General features: G+C 47.7%; 1 non-coding gene across 1 annotated transcript; it reads left to right on the forward strand.

Moving 5' to 3' along the window:
• Window positions 1-19,214: 19,214 nt before the first annotated feature.
• Window positions 19,215-19,372, forward strand: LOC125773450 (5.8S ribosomal RNA). The gene has a single exon (XR_007420113.1). It is a non-coding gene; the product is annotated as a 5.8S ribosomal RNA (ribosomal RNA).
• The last annotated feature ends 628 nt before the right edge of the window (window positions 19,373-20,000 follow it).

The raw sequence follows: 20,000 nt of genomic DNA on the forward strand, positions 1-20,000 counted from the left end.
ACCCCATGGGCCTAAGTTGGCCAAAAGTACCGATAGAGTACCCACAAATAGCACCGAGTGGGCCTAACATGGCCAAAAGTACCGATAGAGCACCCACATATAGCACCGAATGGGCCTAACATGGCCAAAAGTACCGATAGAGCACCCACATATAGCACCCCATTGGCCTAAGTTGGCCAAAAGTACCGATAGAGTACCCACAAGTAGCACTGAGTTGGCCTAAGTTGGCCAAAAGTACCGATAGAGTACCCACAAATAGCACCGAATGGGCCTAAGTTGGCCAAAAGTACCGATAGAGTACCCACAAGAAGCACTGAGTTGGCCTAAGTTGGCCAAAAGTACCGATAGAGTACCCACAAATAGCACCCCATGGGCCTAAGTTGGCCAAAAGTACCGATAGAGTACCCACAAGAAGCACTGAGTTGGCCTAAGTTGGCCAAAAGTACCGATAGAGTACCCACAAATAGCACCGAATGGGCCTAAGTTGGCCAAAAGTACCGATAGAGCACCCACAAAGAGCACCCAATTGGCCTAAGTTGGCCAAAAGTACCGATAGAGTACCCATAAGCAGCACCCAATTGGCCTAAGTTGGCCAAAAGTACCGATAGAGTACCCACAAATAGCACCCAATGGGCCTAACATGGCCAAAAGTACCGATAGAGTACCCACAAGAAGCACTGAGTTGGCCTAAGTTGGCCAAAAGTACCGATAGAGTACCCACAAATAGCACCGAGTGGGCCTAACATGGCCAAAAGTACCGATAGAGTACCCACAAAGAGCACCCAATTGGCCTAAGTTGGCCAAAAGTACCGCCAAGTAGCACCATAGAGGCCCGAGTAGAGCGAAATGTGGGCCAAATTGAACATTTGAAAATTTTTACAAGTCCAAAAAATTTTCTAAGTCCAGAAAATTTTCTAAGTCCAAAGAGTTGGACAAATTTCCTTAGGCCCAAAGGTTGCACTGAATGTTCCTAAGTTGGCCATCAGTACCCATGAAGTATCGCGAAGGTTCACCCGAAAGACACAATATGCCCTAAAGTACCCACAGAGTACCCACAAGTTGCACCCAATTGGCCTAAGTTGGCCAGAAGTACCGACAAGTACCACCATAGAAGCCCGAGTAGAGCGAAATGTGGGCCAAAGTACCGAGTAGTTGCCACAAATGCCCAAATGGATACCAAAATGTGGTACCAAGTACCTAACTGTTGCAACAAATGCTAGCTTTCTGAGCAAAAGCTGTGGACCAATTTCGTAGAAGAACCGCCTAGGCGAAAAGGCAAAAATCGCCGAAGCTGGCCCGCTCGCAGAGCTCGCGGGCCAGGAGATACTCATAGGGCGATTTACTAGAGTGGGGAACTTGAGAATTTTTGTGTCCGAGACTTTGGGCAACTTCGCGGCCGCCCCCTTAAAGTAAAAGATTTTCTCTGGGTGCCTAAAATTCGCAATTCCCGCAAAGTCGGGAAGACGTTAAAGTTTTTGCCCAAAAAATGGCCATCGATTTAAGGTGATTTTCCAATAAGAAAATGCTTCCTATTTTGAATTTTTTCGAATATTTCCTAAACTAAGCGTCGGAGCACATGGCCGTGGAGGAACTTTTGGTAGCTTTTGGCAAGGGCTATCGGATGAAATAATAAGAAAGGCCATCAGAGCGATATTGGATTAATGCGGGCTCATAAACGCACCTGAGAAGTGAAAATTGGTACCTTGCACGCAGGATGCAAGAAATGCTTGAGTGTTAACCATCATCGGTACCAAGTACCTAGGTTATATCGAGTGCGTAGATGGAAGTCGGTACCAAAGGGAAACCTTCCTAGGCTAGGTGCACGCAAGTGAGTATGGATCGATCAGTAGAAAGATGGGAAGCCATAGGAAACCTTCCTAGGCTAGGTGCACGCAAGTGAGTATGGATCGATCAGTAGAAAGATGGGAAGCCATAGGAAACCTTCCTAGGCTAGGTGCACGCAAGTGAGTATGGATCGATCAGTAGAAAGATGGGAAGCCCAAGGAAACCTTCCTAGGCTAGGTGCACGCAAGTGAGTATGGATCGATCAGTAGAAAGATGGGAAGCCATAGGAAACCTTCCTAGGCTAGGTGCACGCAAGTGAGTATGGATCGATCAGTAGAAAGATGGGAAGCCCAAGGAAACCTTCCTAGGCTAGGTGCACGCAAGTGAGTATGGATCGATCAGTAGAAAGATGGGAAGCCCAAGGAAACCTTCCTAGGCTAGGTGCACGCAAGTGAGTATGGATCGATCAGTAGAAAGATGGGAAGCCATAGGAAACCTTCCTAGGCTAGGTGCACGCAAGTGAGTATGGATCGATCAGTAGAAAGATGGGAAGCCATAGGAAACCTTCCTAGGCTAGGTGCACGCAAGTGAGTATGGATCGATCAGTAGAAAGATGGGAAGCCATAGGAAACCTTCCTAGGCTAGGTGCACGCAAGTGAGTATGGATCGATCAGTAGAAAGATGGGAAGCCATAGGAAACCTTCCTAGGCTAGGTGCACGCAAGTGAGTATGGATCGATCAGTAGAAAGATGGGAAGCCATAGGAAACCTTCCTAGGCTAGGTGCACGCAAGTGAGTATGGATCGATCAGTAGAAAGATGGGAAGCCCAAGGAAACCTTCCTAGGCTAGGTGCACGCAAGTGAGTATGGATCGATCAGTAGAAAGATGGGAAGCCCAAGGAAACCTTCCTAGGCTAGGTGCACGCAAGTGAGTATGGATCGATCAGTAGAAAGATGGGAAGCCATAGGAAACCTTCCTAGGCTAGGTGCACGCAAGTGAGTATGGATCGATCAGTAGAAAGATGGGAAGCCATAGGAAACCTTCCTAGGCTAGGTGCACGCAAGTGAGTATGGATCGATCAGTAGAAAGATGGGAAGCCATAGGAAACCTTCCTAGGCTAGGTGCACGCAAGTGAGTATGGATCGATCAGTAGAAAGATGGGAAGCCATAGGAAACCTTCCTAGGCTAGGTGCACGCAAGTGAGTATGGATCGATCAGTAGAAAGATGGGAAGCCATAGGAAACCTTCCTAGGCTAGGTGCACGCAAGTGAGTATGGATCGATCAGTAGAAAGATGGGAAGCCCAAGGAAACCTTCCTAGGCTAGGTGCACGCAAGTGAGTATGGATCGATCAGTAGAAAGATGGGAAGCCATAGGAAACCTTCCTAGGCTAGGTGCACGCAAGTGAGTATGGATCGATCAGTAGAAAGATGGGAAGCCCAAGGAAACCTTCCTAGGCTAGGTGCACGCAAGTGAGTATGGATCGATCAGTAGAAAGATGGGAAGCCCAAGGAAACCTTCCTAGGCTAGGTGCACGCAAGTGAGTATGGATCGATCAGTAGAAAGATGGGAAGCCATAGGAAACCTTCCTAGGCTAGGTGCACGCAAGTGAGTATGGATCGATCAGTAGAAAGATGGGAAGCCATAGGAAACCTTCCTAGGCTAGGTGCACGCAAGTGAGTATGGATCGATCAGTAGAAAGATGGGAAGCCATAGGAAACCTTCCTAGGCTAGGTGCACGCAAGTGAGTATGGATCGATCAGTAGAAAGATGGGAAGCCATAGGAAACCTTCCTAGGCTAGGTGCACGCAAGTGAGTATGGATCGATCAGTAGAAAGATGGGAAGCCATAGGAAACCTTCCTAGGCTAGGTGCACGCAAGTGAGTATGGATCGATCAGTAGAAAGATGGGAAGCCCAAGGAAACCTTCCTAGGCTAGGTGCACGCAAGTGAGTATGGATCGATCAGTAGAAAGATGGGAAGCCATAGGAAACCTTCCTAGGCTAGGTGCACGCAAGTGAGTATGGATCGATCAGTAGAAAGATGGGAAGCCCAAGGAAACCTTCCTAGGCTAGGTGCACGCAAGTGAGTATGGATCGATCAGTAGAAAGATGGGAAGCCATAGGAAACCTTCCTAGGCTAGGTGCACGCAAGTGAGTATGGATCGATCAGTAGAAAGATGGGAAGCCATAGGAAACCTTCCTAGGCTAGGTGCACGCAAGTGAGTATGGATCGATCAGTAGAAAGATGGGAAGCCATAGGAAACCTTCCTAGGCTAGGTGCACGCAAGTGAGTATGGATCGATCAGTAGAAAGATGGGAAGCCATAGGAAACCTTCCTAGGCTAGGTGCACGCAAGTGAGTATGGATCGATCAGTAGAAAGATGGGAAGCCATAGGAAACCTTCCTAGGCTAGGTGCACGCAAGTGAGTATGGATCGATCAGTAGAAAGATGGGAAGCCCAAGGAAACCTTCCTAGGCTAGGTGCACGCAAGTGAGTATGGATCGATCAGTAGAAAGATGGGAAGCCATAGGAAACCTTCCTAGGCTAGGTGCACGCAAGTGAGTATGGATCGATCAGTAGAAAGATGGGAAGCCATAGGAAACCTTCCTAGGCTAGGTGCACGCAAGTGAGTATGGATCGATCAGTAGAAAGATGGGAAGCCATAGGAAACCTTCCTAGGCTAGGTGCACGCAAGTGAGTATGGATCGATCAGTAGAAAGATGGGAAGCCATAGGAAACCTTCCTAGGCTAGGTGCACGCAAGTGAGTATGGATCGATCAGTAGAAAGATGGGAAGCCATAGGAAACCTTCCTAGGCTAGGTGCACGCAAGTGAGTATGGATCGATCAGTAGAAAGATGGGAAGCCATAGGAAACCTTCCTAGGCTAGGTGCACGCAAGTGAGTATGGATCGATCAGTAGAAAGATGGGAAGCCCAAGGAAACCTTCCTAGGCTAGGTGCACGCAAGTGAGTATGGATCGATCAGTAGAAAGATGGGAAGCCATAGGAAACCTTCCTAGGCTAGGTGCACGCAAGTGAGTATGGATCGATCAGTAGAAAGATGGGAAGCCCAAGGAAACCTTCCTAGGCTAGGTGCACGCAAGTGAGTATGGATCGATCAGTAGAAAGATGGGAAGCCCAAGGAAACCTTCCTAGGCTAGGTGCACGCAAGTGAGTATGGATCGATCAGTAGAAAGATGGGAAGCCATAGGAAACCTTCCTAGGCTAGGTGCACGCAAGTGAGTATGGATCGATCAGTAGAAAGATGGGAAGCCATAGGAAACCTTCCTAGGCTAGGTGCACGCAAGTGAGTATGGATCGATCAGTAGAAAGATGGGAAGCCATAGGAAACCTTCCTAGGCTAGGTGCACGCAAGTGAGTATGGATCGATCAGTAGAAAGATGGGAAGCCATAGGAAACCTTCCTAGGCTAGGTGCACGCAAGTGAGTATGGATCGATCAGTAGAAAGATGGGAAGCCATAGGAAACCTTCCTAGGCTAGGTGCACGCAAGTGAGTATGGATCGATCAGTAGAAAGATGGGAAGCCCAAGGAAACCTTCCTAGGCTAGGTGCACGCAAGTGAGTATGGATCGATCAGTAGAAAGATGGGAAGCCATAGGAAACCTTCCTAGGCTAGGTGCACGCAAGTGAGTATGGATCGATCAGTAGAAAGATGGGAAGCCATAGGAAACCTTCCTAGGCTAGGTGCACGCAAGTGAGTATGGATCGATCAGTAGAAAGATGGGAAGCCATAGGAAACCTTCCTAGGCTAGGTGCACGCAAGTGAGTATGGATCGATCAGTAGAAAGATGGGAAGCCATAGGAAACCTTCCTAGGCTAGGTGCACGCAAGTGAGTATGGATCGATCAGTAGAAAGATGGGAAGCCCAAGGAAACCTTCCTAGGCTAGGTGCACGCAAGTGAGTATGGATCGATCAGTAGAAAGATGGGAAGCCATAGGAAACCTTCCTAGGCTAGGTGCACGCAAGTGAGTATGGATCGATCAGTAGAAAGATGGGAAGCCATAGGAAACCTTCCTAGGCTAGGTGCACGCAAGTGAGTATGGATCGATCAGTAGAAAGATGGGAAGCCATAGGAAACCTTCCTAGGCTAGGTGCACGCAAGTGAGTATGGATCGATCAGTAGAAAGTGGGAAGCCCAGTACCAAATGCCCTAGTGAAGACCGTAAACGAATATCATGAACCGATAAGGAGCACCAAATGCCCTAGTGAAGACCGTAAACGAATATCATGAACCGATAAGGAGCACCAAATGCCCTAGTGAAGACCGTAAACGAATATCATGAACCGATAAGGAGCACCAAATGCCCTAGTGAAGACCGTAAACGAATATCATGAACCGATAAGGAGCACCAAATGCCCTAGTGAAGACCGTAAACGAATATCATGAACCGATAAGGAGCACCAAATGCCCTAGTGAAGACCGTAAACGAATATCATGAACCGAGAAGGAGCACCAAATGCCCTAGTGAAGACCGTAAACGAATATCATGAACCGATAAGGAGCACCAAATGCCCTAGTGAAGACCGTAAACGAATATCATGAACCGATAAGGAGCACCAAATGCCCTAGTGAAGACCGTAAACGAATATCATGAACCGAGAAGTAGCAACGAATGCCTGAAAATGTACCAAGTCCTCGGTATAGAGTAACGAGAGTTAACCGCCGTGATGTATGCAATGTGGGCAGCCATTGCATGGGTTCTGGACTTGGTTCGCGAATAACTTTTTTGCTAGACATCGGACAAAGTTGACGTGGAAGAACGAAATGTAGCATTTGATGCCACCTATCCAAAACTTTTTCAAGATTGAAGATCCGATCGATACAGCCTGAGTTATAGGCAAAAGTTGGTGCAAAATTGAGCATTTTTAATGGTGAAAAATCGGTAATCCTCGAATAGCTCCTGTTGGAAGCATCGGACCACATGGTCGTGGAGGAACATATTGTAGCGTGCGGTGTCAAGTATCGACACCCAAAACCGCACCCAAAACCGCATGTCCGATGGACGGAAAATGACCAAGTTATAGTGAAAACTTGGTTGCACCAAATTCCCGAAGAAGTGCAACGAGAAGGTGAATGCGATGGTTGTTCGTCGAATAGCTCCGGCCACAGACATGGTAGCGATTAGTAGTGCATGGAAGAAATCTAGCCACAAGTGCCATCTACCCATGGCCAGAAGAAAGTGTGGCCATATCTTGGATACCGGCGGAGCTATGGTGCAAATATGGGCCAAAAATGGTGAAGTTGGACCAAAAATCCGACCAAGTGCGCGAGGCGCTTTCGTGAATAGCTCCGGCCACAGACATGGTAGCGATTAGTGGTGCATGGAAGAAATTTAGCCACAAGTGCCATCTACCCATGGCCAGAAGAAAGTGTGGCCATATCTTGGATACCGGCGGAGCTATGGGGCAAATACGGGCCAAAAATGGTGCAAGTTGGACCAAAAATCCGAAAAAGTACCTAGGTAAATGCGATGGTTGTTCGTCGAATAGCTCCGGCCACAGACATGGTAGCGATTAGTGGTGCATGGAAGAAATCTAGCCACAAGTGCCATCTACCCATGGCCAGAAGAAAGTGTGGCGATATCTTGGATACCGGCGGAGCTATGGGGCAAATATGGGCCAAAAATGGTGCAAGTTGGACCAAAAATCCGAAAAAGTACCTAGGTAAATGCGATGGTTGTTCGTCGAATAGCTCCGGCCACAGACATGGTAGCGATTAGTGGTGCATGGAAGAAATCTAGCCACAAGTGCCATCTACCCATGGCCAGAAGAAAGTGTGGCCATATCTTGGATACCGGCGGAGCTATGGGGCAAATATGGGCCAAAAATGGTGCAAGTTGGACCAAAAATCCGACCAAGTGCGCAAGGCGCTTTCGTGAATAGCTCCGGCCACAGACATGGTAGCGATTAGTGGTGCATGGAAGAAATCTAGCCACAAGTGCCATCTAGCCATGGCCAGAAGAAAGTGTGGCCATATCTTGGATACCGGCGGAGCTATGGGGCAAATACGGGCCAAAAATGGTGCAAGTTGGACCAAAAATCCGAAAAAGTACCTAGGTAAATGCGATGGTTGTTCGTCGAATAGCTCCGGCCACAGACATGGTAGCGATTAGTGGTGCATGGAAGAAATCTAGCCACAAGTGCCATCTACCCATGGCCAGAAGAAAGTGTGGCCATATCTTGGATACCGGCGGAGCTATGGGGCAAATATGGGCCAAAAATGGTGCAAGTTGGACCAAAAATCCGACCAAGTGCGCGAGGCGCTTTCGTGAATAGCTCCGGCCACAGACATGGTAGCGATTAGTGGTGCATGGAAGAAATCTAGCCACAAGTGCCATCTACCCATGGCCAGAAGAAAGTGTGGCGCTATCTTGGATACCGGCGGAGCTATGGGGCAAATATGGGCCAAAAATGGTGCAAGTTGGACCAAAAATCCGAAAAAGTACCTAGGTAAATGCGATGGTTGTTCGTCGAATAGCTCCGGCCACAGACATGGTAGCGATTAGTGGTGCATGGAAGAAATCTAGCCACAAGTGCCATCTACCCATGGCCAGAAGAAAGTGTGGCCATATCTTGGATACCGGCGGAGCTATGGGGCAAATATGGGCCAAAAATGGTGCAAGTTGGACCAAAAATCCGAAAAAGTACCTAGGTAAATGCGATGGTTGTTCGTCGAATAGCTCCGGCCACAGACATGGTAGCGATTAGTGGTGCATGGAAGAAATCTAGCCACAAGTGCCATCTACCCATGGCCAGAAGAAAGTGTGGCCATATCTTGGATACCGGCGGAGCTATGGTGCAAATACGGGCCAAAAATGGTGCAAGTTGGACCAAAAATCCGACCAAGTGCGCGAGACGCTTTCGTGAATAGCTCCGGCCACAGACATGGTAGCGATTAGTGGTGCATGGAAGAAATCTAGCCACAAGTGCCATCTACCCATGGCCAGAAGAAAGTGTGGCCATATCTTGGATACCGGCGGAGCTATGGGGCAAATATGGGCCAAAAATGGTGCAAGTTGGACCAAAAATCCGACCAAGTGCGCGAGGCGCTTTCGTGAATAGCTCCGGCCACAGACATGGTAGCGATTAGTGGTGCATGGAAGAAATCTAGCCACAAGTGCCATCTACCCATGGCCAGAAGAAAGTGTGGCCATATCTTGGATACCGGCGGAGCTATGGGGCAAATATGGGCCAAAAATGGTGCAAGTTGGACCAAAAATCCGAAAAAGTACCTAGGTAAATGCGATGGTTGTTCGTCGAATAGCTCCGGCCACAGACATGGTAGCGATTAGTGGTGCATGGAAGAAATCTAGCCACAAGTGCCATCTACCCATGGCCAGAAGAAAGTGTGGCCATATCTTGGATACCGGCGGAGCTATGGGGCAAATATGGGCCAAAAATGGTGCAAGTTGGACCAAAAATCCGACCAAGTGCGCGAGGCGCTTTCGTGAATAGCTCCGGCCACAGACATGGTAGCGATTAGTGGTGCATGGAAGAAATCTAGCCACAAGTGCCATCTACCCATGGCCAGAAGAAAGTGTGGCGCTATCTTGGATACCGGCGGAGCTATGGGGCAAATATGGGCCAAAAATGGTGCAAGTTGGACCAAAAATCCGAAAAAGTACCTAGGTAAATGCGATGGTTGTTCGTCGAATAGCTCCGGCCACAGACATGGTAGCGATTAGTGGTGCATGGAAGAAATCTAGCCACAAGTGCCATCTACCCATGGCCAGAAGAAAGTGTGGCCATATCTTGGATACCGGCGGAGCTATGGGGCAAATATGGGCCAAAAATGGTGCAAGTTGGACCAAAAATCCGAAAAAGTACCTAGGTAAATGCGATGGTTGTTCGTCGAATAGCTCCGGCCACAGACATGGTAGCGATTAGTGGTGCATGGAAGAAATCTAGCCACAAGTGCCATCTACCCATGGCCAGAAGAAAGTGTGGCCATATCTTGGATACCGGCGGAGCTATGGTGCAAATACGGGCCAAAAATGGTGCAAGTTGGACCAAAAATCCGACCAAGTGCGCGAGACGCTTTCGTGAATAGCTCCGGCCACAGACATGGTAGCGATTAGTGGTGCATGGAAGAAATCTAGCCACAAGTGCCATCTACCCATGGCCAGAAGAAAGTGTGGCCATATCTTGGATACCGGCGGAGCTATGGGGCAAATATGGGCCAAAAATGGTGCAAGTTGGACCAAAAATCCGACCAAGTGCGCGAGGCGCTTTCGTGAATAGCTCCGGCCACAGACATGGTAGCGATTAGTGGTGCATGGAAGAAATCTAGCCACAAGTGCCATCTACCCATGGCCAGAAGAAAGTGTGGCCATATCTTGGATACCGGCGGAGCTATGGGGCAAATATGGGCCAAAAATGGTGCAAGTTGGACCAAAAATCCGAAAAAGTACCTAGGTAAATGCGATGGTTGTTCGTCGAATAGCTCCGGCCACAGACATGGTAGCGATTAGTGGTGCATGGAAGAAATCTAGCCACAAGTGCCATCTACCCATGGCCAGAAGAAAGTGTGGCCATATCTTGGATACCGGCGGAGCTATGGGGCAAATATGGGCCAAAAATGGTGCAAGTTGGACCAAAAATCCGACCAAGTGCGCGAGGCGCTTTCGTGAATAGCTCCGGCCACAGACATGGTAGCGATTAGTGGTGCATGGAAGAAATCTAGCCACAAGTGCCATCTACCCATGGCCAGAAGAAAGTGTGGCGCTATCTTGGATACCGGCGGAGCTATGGGGCAAATATGGGCCAAAAATGGTGCAAGTTGGACCAAAAATCCGAAAAAGTACCTAGGTAAATGCGATGGTTGTTCGTCGAATAGCTCCGGCCACAGACATGGTAGCGATTAGTGGTGCATGGAAGAAATCTAGCCACAAGTGCCATCTACCCATGGCCAGAAGAAAGTGTGGCCATATCTTGGATACCGGCGGAGCTATGGTGCAAATACGGGCCAAAAATGGTGCAAGTTGGACCAAAAATCCGACCAAGTGCGCGAGACGCTTTCGTGAATAGCTCCGGCCACAGACATGGTAGCGATTAGTGGTGCATGGAAGAAATCTAGCCACAAGTGCCATCTAGCCATGGCCAGAAGAAAGTGTGGCGATATCTTGGATACCGGCGGAGCTATGGGGCAAATACGGGCCAAAAATGGGTAAACTTGTACGGTCCAAAGCCAAGGGTAAATTTTTTTATTCCTCTAATAACTTCTAGCACAGACATTGAATCGGTTGGTGATGTATGGATGAAATGTAGCAAACAGTTGGAACTACCCATAAAATCTTAAAGATTGACGATCCAATGTATAGAACCGGAGTAATGTGCGATACTTGGTGAAAAATCGAGTGAAAAATTAGCTATAAACTGTTTTTGGCCCATAACTCGAATACTAGACATCGGAAGGGGGGGTCGTAGAACGATTTTTTGTTGCCCTATCGATTCCCTATCGAACGAGCAAAAGTTGTTTTTTTGACCAAAAAGGACCCCTACTCTAGTAAAATTGGCCTGATTTTACTAGTCCCCGGTACCCGTACAGGCAAAATGAGCAAAATGCTCAAGTATGAATGGTTTTTGGCCCATAACTCGAATACTAGACGTCGCAGGGGGGTGTCGTGGAACAATTTTTGGTAGCCCTTGAAATTATCTATCGAATGACATATACTTGATTTTTTGACCAAAAAGTTCCTAGACTAGTAAAAATCGCATCATTTTACTAGAGTCGGGTACCCTGGACGAAAAACCGCTATAATTGCGGTTTTTGGCTAATAACTCGAATACTAGACGTCGCAGGGGGGTGTCGTGGAACAATTTTTGGTAGCCCTTGAAATTATCTATCGAATGACATATACTTGATTTTTGGCCAAAAAGTTCCCTAGACTAGTAAAAATCGCATCATTTTACTAGAGTCGGGTACCCTGGACGAAAAACCGCTTAAGTTGCGGTTTTTGGCTAATAACTCGAATACTAGACGTCGCAGGGGGGTGTCGTGGAACAATTTTTGGTAGCCCTTGAAATTATCTATCGAATGACATATACTTGATTTTTGGCCAAAAAGTTCCCTAGACTAGTAAAAATCGCATCATTTTACTAGAGTCGGGTACCCTGGACGAAAAACCGCTTAAGTTGCGGTTTTTGGCTAATAACTCGAATACTAGACGTCGCAGGGGGGTGTCGTGGAACAATTTTTGGTAGCCCTTGAAATTATCTATCGAATGACATATACTTGATTTTTTGACCAAAAAGTTCCTAGACTAGTAAAAATCGCATCATTTTACTAGAGTCGGGTACCCTGTACGAAAAACCGCTATAGTTGCGGTTTTTGGTCAATAACTCGAATACTAGACGTCGGAGGGGGGTGCCGTAGAACAATTTTTTGTAGCCCTTGAAATTACCTTTCGAATGATATATAGTGGTTTTTTGGTCAAACAGTGACCCCGAGACTAGTAACCCTCCATACACAAAACCGCCTAAAAAGTTTTGGTTTTGCAAAATTTTGAAAAGTGCGTCAAAAAAATTTTTTCAAAAAGTACCAAATCGTGATCAGAACTCACTATAGACCATAAAAAGTGAAATCCGATGGTCATTTGCAACACTTGGTCAATCGAGAAAAATTTCACTTTTTTACTAGAGTCGGGTACCCTGAACGAAAAATCGCTCAAGTGATGGTTTTTGGCCAATAACTCGAATACTAGACGTCAGAGGGGGGTGCCGTAGAACAATTTTTTGTAGCCCTTGAAATTACCTTTCGAATGATATATAGTGGTTTTTCGGTCAAACAGTGACCCCGAGACTAGTAACCCTCCATACACAAAACCGCCTACAAAAACTTTGTTTTGAAAAATTTTGAAAAGTTCAAAAAAATTTTTTTTTCAAAAACTACTAAAACGTGATAAGAACTTACTATAGACCATAAAAAGTGATATCCGATGATAATTTGCAAAAGTTGGTAACTAGTAAAAAATTTCACTTTTTTACTAGAGTCGGTGCAACGAGAAAAAAAAAGTCCGTGATGGAGAAAAATGGCACGTTTTCCACGCCTGTACGCTTTCGTTTACTATATAGGGGGTAGGTGAGCCAGAAGCATGATTTTGACTGAGTATGTATCTTTATGAATTGGACCCTTCTAAATCGATTGAGACTACCCCCAGGACGATCGGACGACTGCTTCTGGCTCAAAATGTGGTTTTTAGATTTTGATCGTCAATTATGCGAGAAAAAATCGATTAGAAGTAAAGATACGAAATGCTTGGTCTAAGTTGGGAAACGACTTCGGATATTTGTTGGACGTTGTCGTAGAAGGTCCGAGGACCAAGGAAAAGTGATTTCCAAGTGGATTTATGCACTATTAGTCGATGGTAAGATGTGAAATTAGTAGAACTTACCATACAATTTGCGAAGTTGAAGCAATCGGTTGATGATTATGGTACTGTCTGTCCAATTTGGTGGTTCGGAATGAGTGAAACGATGTTGATGATGGATAGACGTTGCGATTGCCCCCGATCGGGGAACAAATAGTGGTCTTTAAGGTCCAAGTACCTATGTTTTGGTAAGCAGAACTGAGAGTTAAAGGATGAAAGTCGGCCATTCCTAATATCATCCTATCGGTGGTTCGCGAGTTGTTTGAGGACCGGAGCAGCTCGCGATGAAACGGTCCTAGGGTATTGGTTATCCATCCAAGGAAGAGTAAATGCGATCCTAGATGTGTGTCGTTGGCCGTTCTACCGGCATCGCCTATAGATGAGATATCGACGGGCATGCCTTACTCGAAAGTTGAATTCTAGGATCGATGGTCAAACAGACCTATGAGCGATAAACCAAACTGAACACGTATTGATGTCGGCTTTTCCTATCATTTGATGCCGCAGGTTGTTTAGGGACCGGAGCAACTTGCGGCCGAGACGGTCCCCGGGGGTTTCTTTCTCCAAGGAGTGGAAACTATTAAGCAAGAGTTGTAGCAAGATACGATCCTCTGATGTGTCGTTGGCCGTTCATGCGGTATCGCCTGTCGATGAGATATCGATGGGCATGCCTTACTCTACCGACCTTCTAATTGAGAGTATTAATCAGGGATCGATGGTCAAACAAGACCAATGAGCGATAAACCAAACTGAACACGTATTGATGTCGGCTTTTCCTATCATTTGATGCCGCAGGTTGTTTAGGGACCGGAGCAGCTTGCGGCCGAGACGGTCCCCGGGGGTTTCTTTCTCCAAGGAGAAGAAACGATTAAGCAAAAGTTGTAGCAAGATACGATCCTCTGATGTGTCGTTGGCCGTTCAAGCGGTATCGCCTGTCGATGAGATATCGATGGGCATGCCTTACTCTCCCGACTGGATTACTGAGAGTTTAATCAGGGATCGATGGTCAAACAGACCAATGAGCGATAAACCAAACTGAACACGTATTGATGTCGGCATTTCCTATCATTTGTCGCAGGTTGTTTAGGGACCGGAGCAGCTTGCGACCGAGACGGTCCCCGGGGGTTTCTTTCTCTAAGGAGTGGAAACGATTAAGCAAAAGTCGTAGCAATAATCGATCACCTGATGTGTCGTTGGCCGTTCTTGCGGTATCGCCTGTCGATGAGATATCGATGGGCATGCCTTACTCTCCTGACTGTTTAATTGAGAGTTATAATCAGGGATCGATGGTCAAAAAGACCTATGAGCGATAAACCAAACTGAACACGTGTTGATGTCGGCATTTCCTATCATTTGTCGCAGGTTGTTTAGGGACCGGAGCAGCTTGCGACCGAGACGGTCCCTTCCCGAAAGATGGTGAACCGAGTCGTCTGGCGTAAAAACCGGACGACTCGAAAGGGCTTGACCCTTTCAAGTGAGCGATAATCACATTCTACGCTCAGTTCGACAGCTACAAGGCAATCACTCGCTATGTTCAGAGCTAATACATGCAACATGCCGGCATTGTTTCCACCGACGCATGGATTCAAGACTGGTGCACTTATTAGTTAAACCGTTCGCCTCCGGGTGTTTCGAGTTCAAGTCTGGATGAGGATTGTTCTTGCTGGTAATAGCTTGAGCCCCTGAATAAGGGGTCGAAGCGTACATCTTGAGACCATGTACAACATATTACCAAATCGGCACCATGGGTTCGGGTGCAAGTGATGTAACCGTGAAAGATGTTGAGCAGCCCAACATCGGTTTACACACGCATAATAGGAAGGCAGCGCTGTCGACTGGTCAGTCGTGTAAGAAGTGTGCATTATCGATCACAAATATATTGGTGATCTGTAGGTTGCGCATACACCATGCCCGGTGTAAAGTGCCGTGGTCCCCCCCGGGGGGCTGCATCAAACCGTTCGCCACGCGAACTACCCAATGGAACGAACTCGATGCATTTAATAAGAAGAAGAGATGATAATGAAACACGGTCGATTTAAGAGTTGAAAACGTTGAAATACCTATAAGCAAGTCTTAAGTTGGTGGTGACCGTTACGCCCCAACAAATTGGTGCCTTACCCTACACCAAAGAGCCATTCAACATGGTTCAAGTGAGCGATAATCACGCTCTACGCTCAGTATGACAGCTGCAAGGCAATCACTCGCTAAGTTCAGAGCTAATACATGCAACACGCCGGCATTGTTTCCACCGACGCATGGATTCAAGACTGGTGCACTTATTAGTTAAACCGTTCGCCTCCGGGTGTTTCGAGTTCAAGTCTGGATGAGGATTGTTCTTGCTGGTAATAGCTTGAGCCCCTGAATAAGGGGCCGAAGCGTACATCTTGAGAGTAAATGTACAACATATTACCAAATCGGCACCGTGGGTTCTGGTGCAAGTGATGTAACCATGAAAGATGTTGAGCAGCCCAACATCGGTTTACACACGCATAAGGGGTTTATTGTTATCTGTAGGTTGCGCATACACCATACCCGGTGTAAAGTGCCGTGGTCCCCCAGGGGGCTGCATCAAAACGTTCGCCATGCGAACTACCCAATGGAACGAACTCGATGTATTGAAAGAGATGAACAATTAATAGCGAGAATAGGGGCCCGGAAGCAATTCCGCGGCCCTACGGTCGATTCAAGAGTTGAAACGTTGTACAATCGTGGATAGCACCTAGTGCTAATATGGTGAGAGATAATGTGTGAGGAAATTTAGTTTCCTAAAGTTTAGTTAGTGGTTTCCGTTGTGCCCTAACAAACTTAAAGTTGGTGGTGACCGTTACACCCCAACAAATTGGTGCCTTACCCAACACCAAAGAGCCATTCCATATGGTTCTAGAGAGAGAGAGTTGTGTGGAAATTTATTTCCCACTAAGCGAGTGTGTGTCTGTAGTGGAACGAATTCTGGTTGATCCTACCAGTAATATACGCTTGTCTCAAAGGTTAAGCCATGCATGTCTAAGTACAAACATAAATGAATGTGAAACCGCATAAGGCTCAGTATAACAGCTATAATTCACAAGATCATCCTACCACTAGTTACTTGGATAACTGTGGAAAATCCAGAGCTAATACATGCAACATGCCGGGACTGTTGCCCTCGCGGGTAGCTGAACTGGTGCACTTATTAGTTAAACCAATCGCCTCCGGGCGGCTTGAGTTGAAGTCTGGATAAGGACGCAGATCGTATGGTCGCTTGTCGACTGACGACAGATCTTTCAAATGTCTGCCCTATCAACTATTGATGGTAGTGTAGAGGACTACCATGGTTGCGACGGGTAACGGGGAATCAGGGTTCGATTCCGGAGAGGGAGCCTGAGAAATGGCTACCACATCCAAGGAAGGCAGCAGGCGCGTAAATTACCCAATCCCAGTACGGGGAGGTAGTGACGAGAAATAACAATATGGACCTCTCTAACGATGGTCCATAATTGGAATGAGTTGAGTATAAATCCTTCAACAAGGATCAAGTGGAGGGCAAGTCTGGTGCCAGCAGCCGCGGTAATTCCAGCTCCACTAGCGTATATTAAAGTTGTTGCGGTTAAAACGTTCGAAGTTGATTGCCCGTCCAGACACGTGACCGCCACGGGCGCCCGGTTACACGCCGGGGCCGTTCGTGCGCGCGCTCACGGCTGCGACTCACAATGGTGTACTTGGGCGTTACTCTGTGAACGAGTACCGTGCTACCGGTTAACTCCGGCACGGGCTCCTCATGGTGCTCAAGATACTCACATTTACCTTGAACAAATTAGAGTGCTCAAAGCAGGCTAAGACAAAGCGTCCGGCCCCCCCGTGGGGTTGGCGTTGGCCGAGAATAATCTTGCATGGAATAATGGAATATGACCTCGGTTTATACGATTTCGTTGGTTTGTCAGAAACCTAGAGGTAATGATTAACAGAAGTAGTTGGGGGCATTGGTATTACGGCGCGAGAGGTGAAATTCGTAGACCGTCGTAGGACCAACTGAAGCGAAAGCGTTTGCCATGGATGCTTTCTTTAATCAAGAACGAAAGTTAGAGGATCGAAGGCGATTAGATACCGCCCTAGTTCTAACCGTAAACGATGCCAATTAGCAATTGGGAGACGCTACCCCTATTCGGTGCTCTCAGTCGCTTCCGGGAAACCAAAATCGGGTTCCGGGGGAAGTATGGTTGCAAAGTTGAAACTTAAAGGAATTGACGGAAGGGCACCACAAGAAGTGGAGCTTGCGGCTTAATTTGACTCAACACGGGAAAATTTACCAGGTCCAAACTTATCGAGGTAAGACAGATTGATAGCTCTTTCTCAAATTTAAGGGTAGTGGTGCATGGCCGTTCTTAGTTCGTGGAATGATTTGTCTGGTTAATTCCGATAACGAACGTGACTCAAACATGCTAACTAGAACGCTGTCAGCAGTGCGCCTCCGGGCGCACCTGACGTTACAGCCGGGCGGCGCCTTCACGGGCGGTCGTCGGCTACGTTTGCCCTGCTTAGCGGGACAACTTGTGTTTAGCAAGCTGAGAATGAGCGATAACAGGTCCGTGATGCCCTTAGATGTTCTGGGCTGCACGCGTGCTACAATGTGGGTCGCAGCGTGTTCTCGCCAATAGGCGCCCCCATTCCGAGAGGAACGGGAAATCACTAAAATGCCCATCTAGTCGGGATTGGGGACTGCAACGGTCCCCATGAACCTGGAATTTCTAGTAAGCACTAGTCATTAGCTAGTGCTGATTACGTCCCTGCCCTTTGTACACACCGCCCGTCGCTACTACCGATGGATTATTTAGTGAGGTTTCTGGAGGCTTACCTTCCGCGGTTCCTTCGTGAGCTGCAGCTGGCATGGCTGAAGTTGACCGAACTTGATGATTTAGAGGAAGTAAAAGTCGTAACAAGGTTTCCGTAGGTGAACCTGCGGAAGGATCATTACTGATGATCGTCCGCGAGTGACCAACCATGGGCTGCCTTCGGTGTAGCTCGGTCGCTCGCTTGCTATGTGTCAGAATTTGTTGAAAGCCAACTCGTTCGTTGTACACTTTGATGGGTGACCATCACTGTGTCTCCGTGCCGAGCTAGATCTCCCCTAGCCGTAAGGCACTTGAACGCCCCTTCGACGACGAGTTGCATGTGTGTGGTATGTGTCAGAATCTGGTGAAGCTTTCTGCATGTGATGTGCCTTGTGTGGATCCGTGGCCATTGCATTGTGTCTGGTGCTTAGATACCCAGACACTTAGAACGCTTGCGCGGAAAGCAAACTCGATCGTTGTACACTTTGATGGGCAACCATCACTGTGTCTCCGTGCCGTGCTAGATCTCCCCTAGCCGTAAGGCACTTTGAACGCCCCTTCGACGACGAGTTACAAGAGTGTGGTATGTGTCATAATCTGGTGAATATTTCTGCATGTGATGTGCCTTGTGTGGATCCATGGCCATTGCATTGTGTCTGGTGTGTAGGTACCCAGACACTTAAGCAAACTCGATCGTGGTACACTTTGATGGGCGAGCATCACTGTGTCTCCGTGCCGTGTAAGAGCTCCCCTGGCCATCAGGCACTTGAAAGGTCCTTGGACGACGAGTTACAATAGTGGTGTGTTAGATACGTCAGATTACGGTGTCTACTACTGTGCAATACGTATCCGGCTACGGCACGGAACGAACGGGAACTGTGGTGCAGACAAACAAGAGTTAAGCCTATTAGTCATTAACTCTAAGGACGGGGCCATGGGGCGGTACGCAAAGGATACGGATGAGCGAGTATGCAGGCCCAATACTCAATAGCTCGATCCGATCCAAGCACATGAGTTGACTGCGGCGTCAGGTTAACCGATGTGCTAAGAGAGTTGTTCCTGGGCCTTCAAAGTGACTTCAAAACTATCTTAGCGAATGGTGGCCATGGGCGTAGACATGAGCCACAAGTCACAAGGCCTGGGACTATTGGGTAATAAAGACAACTTAGTCAGAAAGTTAGTCTTTGGACGTACCACCGGGATTGTGTTACATTGGGAACCTTACTATAAAACCCTAGGCAGGGGATCACTCGGCTCATGGATCGATGAAGACCGCAGCTAAATGCGCGTCACAATGTGAACTGCAGGACACATGAACACCGATAAGTTGAACGCATATTGCGCGTCGGACGATTAAACCCGGCCGATGCACACATTCTTGAGTGCCTATCAATTCCTTGATATACAACAAACCAAACTTCAGGGTGGAGCGTGCCACAATAGAACACTATGGCGAGCAGCCCGTCTAGTGTCGTGGGGGAAACACGCTTCCACACTGTGCATAATGGCGTGCTCGGGACCTTTGTTGGGACCGCAGGGCGCTGAAAGTAAAGGGGTGAACCGCATAAATCGCACGCACGTAAACGCGCACACACACAAATAGAGTGAGACGTATCGTAGGATACCGCTAAGAGTACGTTGTGAAACATGGGGAAATTCAATCGAAAACCTCTTTGATGTCCAAGATTTCGTTGACCGTATCCGTCGTAATACTGGATCAACGTGCTTGGGGGAAAACGTCAAAGGGTTTTATAATAGTGGTGCATGATTAACCCATCGATGCCCGAGGGGAACATGTTGTCCAATACAATAGTGGTGCAGTTGGCTCGACATGCTCGGGGGGAGACATCGTGGGTCCAAGTCGACCAAGTCGACCGGGAGTTGTTGTTGAGAGATCGAATCAAAACGATGCCGAGCGGAACTCGTTGTCCTTATTGGAGTGATATTCGGACAACGTGCTCGGGGGGGCCATCGTTGATTCAAAAATGACCGTAAATTGCCCAATCCGTGTGTGTG

This window comes from Anopheles funestus (assembly GCF_943734845.2).
Source record: "Anopheles funestus chromosome X unlocalized genomic scaffold, idAnoFuneDA-416_04 X_unloc_34, whole genome shotgun sequence".
In the NCBI taxonomy this organism is placed as follows: domain Eukaryota; kingdom Metazoa; phylum Arthropoda; class Insecta; order Diptera; family Culicidae; genus Anopheles; species Anopheles funestus.